We start from the raw sequence: 11,363 nt of genomic DNA, 5'->3' as shown, positions 1-11,363 counted from the left end.
GGTGTCCCAGACAATTGCATATTCCTATATTATTGGTATAGATCCTATGTGTTTGGGCCTTTTCCCCCTGTTTCTGATAGTAAAGTGCATATTCCTAATAAGAAACTGTGGATAATAAAAGCTGAAAGGCTTTTAAAAGCAAAGAGACCACCACACAACAGGAGACCCTGTAACAGGGCAGATGAGAGGCACTCATCTCTTTGAGAACTAGCCAATGCTCTCGAATGTCATTACTGGAACACTTTTACTCTTCTAAGCATTCCTTGAGTCAGATGAGGACCCATCGAAAGCAGACTTCTGTAGCTTTCACAAACGTGCTGAAGAATTGAAATGCGTAATCCATAAATTGGTGGTATTGCATAAAAATGTGAATATTATTCTTCTATGGAAAGCTTACTATGATCATATATTTGTTATAATGTGGATTTTGTGATAAAAGAAATAGTATAATTTCAAAAGAAACATCAAAGTGCTTTATTTCAAAGTAATGTCCATTGGTAGCTGCACATTTCCCCATCTTTCGGTTAATTTGTGGGTACCATCCCAATAGAACTTTTCTTGTTTAAGGCAAACCATTCAGAGACCCCAATTTTCCACTTCTTCATGTGTTTTGAAGGGCTGTGCAGAAAGTGTGTGTGCCATCAATGGGAACAAGTGGTAATGTGAAGAAGCATGGTCTGATGAATACAGCAAGTGAGTTAATACTTCCTAGGCAAGATCTTTTATGGCATGTTAGACTGGTTTTGAAGTGTGTGACGGAGCATCAACATGAAGCAAAATTACTTTGCTGTGTCTTCTGTTCTATTTTCGTAGTTTCACAGTCAAAACATGTGTCAAATTTCTGGTTTTAGAAGCTCATAATTCACCACACTTTCCTGATCCCACCAAAGGAAGAGCACTGCCTTCTTTCCAAAGCAAGTTGGCCTTGTAGTTGATGTTGATGGTTGACCTAGATGAACTCATGATTTTGTGCATTTGGAATTCTCAAAATAAAACCACTTTTCATCACCCACCAGTCACAATTCAATGGAAAAATGACTTTCTTTCATGCAGTTGTAGCATCATTTTACTGATAACTTTTTCAGGTTTCCATTTTTCTTTCTTTCATTGCAACACTGATGGGATTTTCATGTAAAAGGGAACTAAAAATTTTGAATGAAAACTGAGAGGACAAAACTTATTTCCCTTTGGCTTAGTCTGTGGAGTAACTATCTTTTCTTTGCTTTCTTTCTTTTTTTTTTCTTTTAATATATTATTGATTTTTTACAGAGAGGAAGGGAGAGGGATAGAGATTCAGAAACATCGACAGGAGAGAAACATTGATCAGATGCGTCCTGCACACCTCCCTAATGGGGATGTGCCCATAACCAAGGTACATGCCCTTGACCGAAATCGAACCTGGGACCATTCAGTCCACAGGCCTACGCTGTATCCACCAAGCAAAACCACCTAGGGCTGGATCAACTGTCTTTGACTTGCCTTTGAAATCCAAGGAACTATGTAGAAAAACATGAATGAAGCAGACTAGAATCCAACCCAGCCTGGTGGATTTCACTTCCCGATTCCTTTCCCTTCCTAAATTCTCTCTGTATTCTGCTCCTTGGGACCTAGAAACCCCATTTATGCTAACTGCAGTAGTTTTCTGTTACTTTCTAGTGAAGAGTTAGAAAAACGGAGACTTTTGGAATCATGTACAGCATTTTCCCTTTGATTAAAACAAATGAAATGAATTACTGCCATGTTAATATATAGAATGGGCTCTCAAGCATTAACATTTTAGGCCCTCCCCTCCTTCGAATCCAAGAACTTATTCTTCAGTGCAATGTTATTTGAACCATTAATTTTTTTAATATTTATTTCTTGAATAATGTGCTATTTTGGGCTTCATTAAAAAAACTTTGAAGAATTTTTTGAATACTCGCTGACTAAAAATTATATCACATAAATATAGCCTTTCTTTATATAAAATATGAGAATATAAGGCAAGATATACACATATAAAATAGAATGTTTCACCTTCATGGTGAGTGAACAACTCTAGTCCTCATTTGATTGCAATAATTGGGTTATTTCATAGATTATTTCATGTAAGTAAAACCTTCAGACTAATTGAAGCATATAACTAAGTGGCCATTTTAAAAAGCTTGTACTTTGAAAGAATATTGTCTTAAATTTATTATGTACCACTTCTCTTTCTTTGAAAAATTATTTATTCTCATAATAAAGGCAATATATTCACTGAAGAACAACTGTAAAATAAAAATAAATATTACGAAAAAAGTTAAAAATATATAGATCAATGGAATAGAATAGAGAACCCAGATATCAACCCAAATCATTATGCTAAATTAATACTTGACAGAGGAGGCACAAATATATAATGGAATCAAGACAATCTCTTCAATAAACGGTGTTGGGAAAATTGGACAGATACATGCAAAAGAATGAAACTAGATCACCAACTTACACCATACACAAAAAGAAACTCAAAATGGATACAGGACTTAAACATAAGACGGGAAACCATAAAAATACTAGAGGCATCCAAAGGAAGCAAAATCTCAGAAATATGCCAAAAGAACTTCTTCACTGATACTGCCCCTAGGGCAATGGAAGCTAAAGAGAAAATAAACAAATGGGATTACATCAAAATAAACAGCTTCTGTAAAGCAAAAGAAACCATCAACAAAACAACAAGAAAGTCCACTGTATGGGAGAACATATTTGCAAATGTTATCACTGATAAAGGTTTAATCTCCAACATCTACAGACAGTTTATACAACCAAATAAAAGGAAAAGGAATGATCCAATTAAAAAATGGGCAATGGATGGACCTAAATAGAATATTTTCAAAAGAAGAGAGAAGGAAGGCAAAGTGGCATATGAAAACATGCTTAAAGTCACCAATTACCTGAGAGATGCAAATCAAATAAAAACAATGCGGTACCATCTCACACCTGTTATAATGGCCAACATCAACAAGTCAATAAACGACAAGTGTTAGCGAGGTTGTGGAGAAAAAGGAACCCTCATGCACTGCTGGTGGGAATGCAGACTGGTGCAACCACTGTGGAGAACAGTGTGGAGTTTCCTCAAAAAACTGAAAATGGAACTCCCATTTGATCCAGTAATCCCACTCCTAGGAATACATCCCAAGAAACTAGAAACACCAATCAGAAAGGATATATGCACCCCTATGTTCATAGCAGCACAATCTATAATAGCTAGGATTTGGAAACAGCCTAGGTGCCCCTCAGCAGATGATTGGATCAAAAAACCATGGTATATCTACACAATGGAATACTATGCTTCCATAAAAAAAGAAGTAATTCTCATCATTTGTAGCAACCTAAGATGGAATTGCAGAACATCATGGTGAGTGAAATAAGCCAGTCAATGAAAGAGAAATACCACATGACCTCACTCATTTATGGATAATAAGGAACATTATAAACTGATGAACCAAAAGATAGATACAGAGACAGTAAAGCAACAAGCAGACTGTCAAATAACAGTGGGGTGGGGAAGGTGATATGGGGGAGATAAGAGATCAACAGAAGGACTTGTATATATGCTTATATGTACAACCAATGGACACAAAACTCTGGGGAGAGTGGGTATGTATGGGAAGGAAGAGGTCAATGGTAAAATATGTACACAGATAATAATTAAATAAATAAATTAAATAATAAAATAAAAATAAAAGTTAAAATCACCTATAATTTTTATTCCAATAACAAAAACCTTTAATGCAGTTAAGGACATGGTTTTTATGTATAACACTAGAAGTTCGATGCATAAAAATTCATGCACTGTAGTGGGGGTCCCTCAGCCAGTTCTCCGCCCTCTCACAGTCCATAGCTCTCAAGGTTCTGGGTTTTTTCTTTCTTTTTTCTTTTTTTAAAAATATATATATTTTTTTAATTTCAAAGAGGAAAAAAGAAGAAGAGAGTCATAGAAACCACAATGATGAGAGAGAATCATTGATGGCTGCCTCCTGCATGCCCCCTACAGGGGGTTTTGCTTGCAACCCAGGCATATGCCCTTTGACCAGAATGGAACCAGGACCCTTCAATCCACAAGCTGATGCTCTCTCCTCTGAGACAAATCAGCTAGGGCAAGGTTGTGGGTTTTCAAAAAAATCATTTATACTTTTCAAAACCAAGGACATTTTATGTAGCCGTCTGGTGTCAGAGAGAGTGTGAGTTGTACATGTTGATATTGGAGGTGTATATGCTGTTGAGTATCACTATGTGCCTGGCATTCTGCTAAACAGTTTACATGAATTATCTCACTGAATTACCATAAAATTCTTCTGAGGTTTGTGGTAAACCTCAAATTCAGATACATACTATCTGGATTATAAAAATATCTCTCTTTACCACTTATCTGTTATCTACTCATATATATGTATATACACATATACACATATACACATATACATATATACATACACATAACAGTGGCCTGGTGCACAAAATTTGTGCATGGGGCGGATTTCCCTCAACCCAGCTTACACTCTCTCTAATATGGGATCCTTCAGTGACAGTCGGACATCCATATCCCAATCTGGGACTGCTGGCTCCTATCTGTTCACCTGCCTGCCTGCCTGATTGCCCCTAACCACTCTACCTGCTGGCCTGCTCTCCATCAATTGCCCACCCTGATAGCTTTCTTGCCCCCAACTGCCCTCCCTTGCTGGCCTGATTGCCCCAAATTGTCCCCCAGCAGCCTTCTCACCCCTAAATTTCTCCTTCAGCCGACCTGATCACTTCCCAACTTTCCCCATTGTCTGCCTGCTCACCCCCAATAGTCCCCCTAACCCCGCTGCTGGCCTGTTCTCCCCCAACTGCACACCGAATTGGACTATGCCCATTCATGGAATCATGAACTGTGCTTCAAGTATTCATATATATACATACTTAATGTATATACACATATATCATAAGAATATATTGGATTTCCCATTTAGTTTTCTTTATTAATGTTGAGATAAGTTAATAAATACTTATTTTATTGTATTCATTATTTAGTAGCAAAATTTTTACAAAAGTAAAAAAAATAAATATTTTGTCTGGTCTGAGTTTGACAAGTCACACACATAAATATATAAATGTATAAATAGCGGTTGGGTGACAATAAATTAAAAAATGGAGCATGCATAAATAAAATCCATGATGAGGACACAGGTGGCTGCCAGGTCTCAAGGTCAGGAACACAGGTGTCCTGCAGCAACACATTTCAGGTCCTGGTTGAGGAGGTGGAAGAGGTTGGATGTGACAAAGGCTTCAAGGCAGTCCTGGGATTCCTTCTGCTCTGCCTCCCACAGGCGATGCAGCCACTGGTGGAGGTGGCCCCGGGCTCTGGGGCCTGCTGGGGCCTGAGCTGGGACACAGGCCTGAAGCTGGGAGTGGATGTACTGCAGCGTGTGGAGGGGTTGGTCCAGGATGTCTCCCAGGGTCGAGTTCGTCACTGTCCCCAGGACCTTCAGTGTCAGGGCCAGCTCAGCCTCCAAGGCCACAGGGCGCTCCCACACCTGCAGCTGCCTCAGGTCCCGGGGCCTGAGGAGTGAGCGGGAGCTGCAGTGCCAGTTCTTGAGCTGGAGGGACTCTTCCAGGGCATCCTTGGCCCTCTTGAAGGCCTTCATCTCTTGCGGGGACAGAGACTTGAACTGGTCCATGTGGCAGCCCCTGGCACCCAGGTTGTTCCTGGGGCCGTAGGGGCAGGAACTGCTCCTGTCCTGGTCAGCACTGCGGCCATCAGCATCAGCACCAGCATGCACCACACAGCCCAGTCAGGCTTCATCCTGGTCTCTGGCCTCTGCTCTCTGGTCTCTGTCAGCAGATGGGCGTCCAAGTGTCCACAGAGAGGCTGTCACCTGGGTGTCACCAGCCTTGTTTGGTGTCTCTGGTCTCAGTCTCCTCTTCTGTGTCTCAGGCTGCTGTTCTGTCTGTATGTCTGAACTTGCAGCTCTGCTGACATGGAATGCCACACTGGGCTCCATGGTGCAGCTTTTAGCTTGGACAGAGGGGCAATCCCAGCTGATGTAGGAAAAGTGAAAACACACCTGCCACTAGGGGAGGCCCCAGGCTGGGAAAGGCCTGTGCAGGGCCGGGCCTGGAGCCAGTTGAGCAGCTAAAGCGAAAGAGAAACTGATACAGACTCTGATTCACCTGCAGAAGGTGAGGTCATGCCAGGATTCGCAGATAAGGGCAGCCCCAGCCCCATAGAGGGAGGACACAGAGCCCTGCTGGGTAGGGGACATAGAGACCTGCCTTTGTGTGGGATACCCCAGGGCAGGGAGAGGAGGAGAAAGGCACCTCTAGGGAGGTTGCCACAAAGAACCTGGAACCTCCAAGAGGGAGGCTGTCAGGGGAGGGGAGAAGAGGAAGGCAGAAGGCTGCTGGGGGTGGGAGAGAGTCAGATAGGCAGAGTAGCCTGGAATGAAGAGAGGAGACCAGCTCTTCCTCTCTTCCCCACTCAGCAGGAAGAGAAAAAGAAGGGGAGGCGGGCAACTTGACAAACATCTTTAATTTTCCAGATGCAGGAAAAAGAGGCTCTGCTGAGAATTGAGGTGTAAGCCCAGGACTTCCAGGGATCATGCCCAGAGGGTGAAATGCATTCATTCATTCATCAAGTATAACTCACCTCTCCACGCCTGCCTACTATGCATTAGGCACTGCTCAACATGCCAGGACTAGCATTTAAAACAAATCCCATTAAACAAAACTTGTTAGATATTTTTTAAAAAATTGACTTCAGAGAGGAAGGGAGAGAGAGAGTGCCATCAATGATGAGAGAGAATCATTGATTGGCTGAGTCCTGCATGCCATCTACTGGTTATCCAGCCTGCAACCTGGACATGTGTCCTTGAGCAGAATCATATCTGGGAACCTTCAGTCTGCAGACTAAATCCTATAGGACAGAACTTTTTTCTTTTTAACATTTTTAAAATTATTTAAAAACAATAATCTCTATTGTTGAGAGTATTAGTGATGTCACTTTCCTTCTGCTTCTGTAACCCTCCCATTACCCAGTTCCTTATTAATTTGTGAGATTAATTAGTAAATATCTAGAGTGCTGTTGAGGTAATGAAGCATAGGCCAGATGAATTTCCCTGAAGAGCGGAAGTCTAGACTATACAGGTCAAGGGTTATGAATATAGGAACTGATAAGATAACTCAGACCCAGATACACTTCTTATTAATTCTTATAATTATGGAAGGTAATTTCTATAATCTACATAGATATATACTGTTATCACCATATATATGATTATATATATATAATTATATATATATAAAACACACACACACACACACACACACACACATATATATATATATATATATATATATATATATATATATATATATATATATATTATTGGACAGAGGGGCAATGCAACTGATGTAGGAAAAGTGAAAACACACCTGCCTCTAGGGGAGGCCCCAGGCTTGGAAAGGCCAGCCTGTGCAGGGCGGGGCCTGGGGCCAATTGAGCAGCTAAAGCAAAAGATGTAATATACATATATATATATATCAATATATACACACACACACACACATATTAACAAGCGTTTACTTTTTATCATCATTCTTTCTAGGTTACCTGGGTATGCTTTGCCTTTGAGTTCACTGGAACTTTAAAGTAAGCAGGAGTTACACTGTGTATTGTTGCTGATCTGATTCTTGTGGGGTTTTTAAGTGATTTTTAAAAGAACAGTGAGCAAAGGTGAAAGGATTAAGCAAAATAAAGAAAGGAAATTAAATAAAAGAAAATCGCATTAATAGACTGAAAGATACATAAAAGAAATATGAGTTAAATAAACCTACCTATAAATAAAAATAATCTCAATGAAAAATATAATTTTTTTTGTCTATAGGATTTAAATAAGTTTTTCTTATTTCTTTTTTGTTAATCCTCACAAGAAGACATTTCCCCCATTGATATTTAGAGAAAGTGGAAGTGAGGGGTGGGATGGAGGGAAAGAGAGAGAGAGAGAGAGAGAGAGAGACAGAGAGAGAGAGAGAGAGAGAGAGAGAGAGAGAGAGAGAGAGAGAGAGAGAGAGAGAAAGAGAGAAACATCATTGGGAAAGATATCCATCCATTGGTTTCCTTCTGCATGTACCCCAACTTGGGCCATGATTGAATATGCAACCCAGGTATGTGCCCTTGACCTAGAATCAGATTGGTGTCCCTTTGGTGTGTGGATCCACACTCTAACCATTGAGTGACACTGGCCAGAGCTGGAGAATAAACTAACTCTACAGAGGCATTAACTTTTACTTTACATGAACAACTAAATAATCACCAATATAAAATAAAATTAACCTTGAAATTCAGAAAAAAACACAAAGGTATACAATTTGCTTTTCTAGAAAAATTCATTTCTGATAAAAACAAAATGTAGACTGTCACTACGGGAAAACAAAGAAACTGTAGTAAGTTTGTATGAATAAAGGGCGTAGTAGAACCAAGTGATGGACAGCTAAGATGCCCTTTTACACTAAGAGGATCATTATGGGATGCTTTTGCAGGTTTTAATCCAGCCCCTCAGCAGTTCCAAGGAAACAATAATGATGAAAGGGGCCATGGAGAGTGTCTGATTGCTGGTTAGTCCCTATCCTGGAAATCGGGCCTAAACCGGCAATAGGACATCCCTCTCACACACCAGCACTGCAGGCTCCTAACTGCTCAACTGCCTGGATGTCTGATTGTCCCTAACTGCCACCCTGCCAACCAGGTTGCCCCTAACTGCCCCCTCCTGCTGGCCTGGTCAGCCTTCACTGTCTCCCAGTCTGCCTCTCTGGTTGCCCCTTACTTTGCACCTTGCTGGTCTGATTGACCCCAACTGCCCCCTGCCAGCCTGGTCGCCCTATGCAGTCTGCTGTTCAGTCATTTGGTCATCCCTCACCAACCCCCCTGCCAGCCTTGTTGCCCCATACAGTCTTCTTTGTGATTATTAACTGTTATTGTAATGGTGTCCCAGACAATTTGCATATTCCTATATTATTGGTATAGATCCTATGTGTTTGGGCCTTTTCCCCCCTGTTTCTGATAGTAAAGTGCATATTCCTAATAAAAAAAACTGTGGATAATAAAAGCTGAAAGGCTTTTAAAGCAAAAGAGACCACCACACAACAGGAGACCCTGTAACAGGGCAGATGAGAGGCACTCATCTCTTTGAGAACTAGCCAATGCTCTCGAATGTCATTACTGGAACACTTTTACTCTTCTAAGCAATTCCTTGAGTCAGATGAGGACCCATCGAAAGCAGACATTCTATAGCTATCACAAACGTGCTGAAGAATTGAAAGGCGTAATCCATAAATTAGAGGTATTGCATCAAAATGTGAATATTATTCTTCTATGGAAAGCTTACTATGATCATATATTGGTTAATTATGTGGATTTTGTGATCAAAGAAAACATGATAATTTCAAAAGAAACATCAAAAGTGCTTTATTCAAAGTAATGTCCATTGCTAGCTACACATTTCCCCATCTTTCAGGTAATTTGTGAGTACCATCCCAATAGAACGTTTCTTGTTTAAGGCAAACCATGCAGAGACCCAATTTTCCACTTTTTCGTGTGTTTTGAAGGGCTGCACAGAAAGTGAGTGTGCCATCAATGGGAACAAGTGGTAATGTGAAGAAGCATGGTCTGGTGAATACAGCAAGTGAGTTAATACTTCCCACGAAGATATTTTTACATCTCTTTGACTGGTTTTGAAGTGTGTGATGGTGCATTTACATGAAGCATAATTATTTTGCCATATCTTCTATTGTACTTTGGTCGTTTCACAATCAAAGCATGTGTCAAAAACCTGGATTTAGAATCTCATAATTCTCCACACCTTCCTGATCCCACCAAAGGCAGATCACTTTCTTCTTTCGAAAGCAAGTTGGCCTTGTAGTCGATGTTGAAGGTTGCCCTCGATGAACCCATGATTTTGTGCATTTGTGATTCTCAAAATAAATCCACTTGTCATCACCCACCAGTCACAATTTGATGCAAAAAAGACTTTCTTTAGTGCAGTTGTAGCAACATTTTGCTGATACTTTTCAGGTTTCCATTTGTCTTTCTTTCATTGCAACACTGATGGGATTTTCATGTAAAAGGGAACTAGATATTTTGAATGAAAACTGAGAGAATCAACTTATTTCCTTTTGGCTTAGTCTGTGGAGTAACTATCTTTTCTTTGCTTTCTTTCTTTTTTTTTCTTTTAATATACTATTGATTTTTTACAGAGAGGAAGGAAAAGGGATAGAGATTCAGAAACATCGACAGAAGAGAAACATCGATCAGTTGCCTCCTGCACACACCCCTAATGGGGATGTGCCCGCAACCACGGTACATGCCCTTGACCGGAATCGAACCTGGGACCTTTCAGACCACAGGCCTACGCTGTATCCACCAAGCAAAACCAGCTTGGGCTGGATCAACTGTCTTTGACTTGCCTTTGAAATCCAAGGAACTATGTTGAAAAACATGAATGAAGCAGACTAGAATCCAACCCAGCCTGGAGGATTTCACTTCCTGATTCCTTTCCCTTTCTAAATCTTCTCTGTATTTGGTTCCTTGGGACCTAGAAACCCCATTTATGCTAACTGCAGTAGTTTTCTGTTACTTTCTACTGAAGAGTTAGAAAAACGGAGACTTTTGGAATCATGTACAGCATTTTCTCTTTGTTTAAAATAATGGAAAAGAATTGCTGCCATGTTAATATATAGACTGAGCTCTCAAGCATTAACATTTTAGGCCCTCCCTTCTCTCGAGTCCACAAACTTATTCTTCAATGCAATGGTATTTGAACCATTAATTTTTTTAAAAAATATTCCTTGAATAATGTGCTATTTTGGGCTTTGTTAAAAAAAACTTTGAAGAATTTTTTGAATACCCGCTGACTAAAAATTATATCACATAAATATAGCCTTTTTTATATAAAATATGAGAATATAAGGCAAGATATACACATATAAAATAGAATATTTCACCTTCATGGCCAGTGAACAACTCTAGTCCTCATTTGATTGTAATAATTGGGTTATTTCATAGATTATTCCATGTAAGTAAAACCTTCCAACTAATTGAAGCATACAACTAAGTGGCCATTTTAAAAGGTTTGTACTTTGAAAGAATATTGTCTTAAATTTATTATGTACCACCTCTCTTTCTTTGAAAAATTATCTATTCTCATAATAAAGGCAATACATTCGCTGAAGAACAACTGTAAAATAAAAATAAATATTAAGAAGAAAGTTAAAATCATATAGATCAATGGAACAGTATAGAGAACCCAGATATCAACCCAAGTCATTATGGTCAATTAATATTTGACAAAGGAGGCACAAATATA

The 11,363-nt window shown here is 39.7% G+C and overlaps 1 protein-coding gene and 1 pseudogene across 3 annotated transcripts in view; both read right to left on the bottom strand.

The window, feature by feature from the left end:
- GRIA4 (glutamate ionotropic receptor AMPA type subunit 4) overlaps positions 1 to 11,363 on the bottom strand; it is a 388,414-nt gene that overhangs the window by 221,685 nt on the left and 155,366 nt on the right. The window lies entirely within an intron of this gene.
- LOC118713021 lies at positions 5,211 to 6,273 on the bottom strand (annotated as a pseudogene).

Source organism: Pipistrellus kuhlii, unplaced genomic scaffold (genome assembly GCF_014108245.1).
Source record: "Pipistrellus kuhlii isolate mPipKuh1 unplaced genomic scaffold, mPipKuh1.p scaffold_m20_p_9, whole genome shotgun sequence".
Lineage (NCBI taxonomy): Eukaryota > Metazoa > Chordata > Mammalia > Chiroptera > Vespertilionidae > Pipistrellus > Pipistrellus kuhlii.
This window is presented reverse-complemented; position numbering and strand designations above follow the sequence as displayed.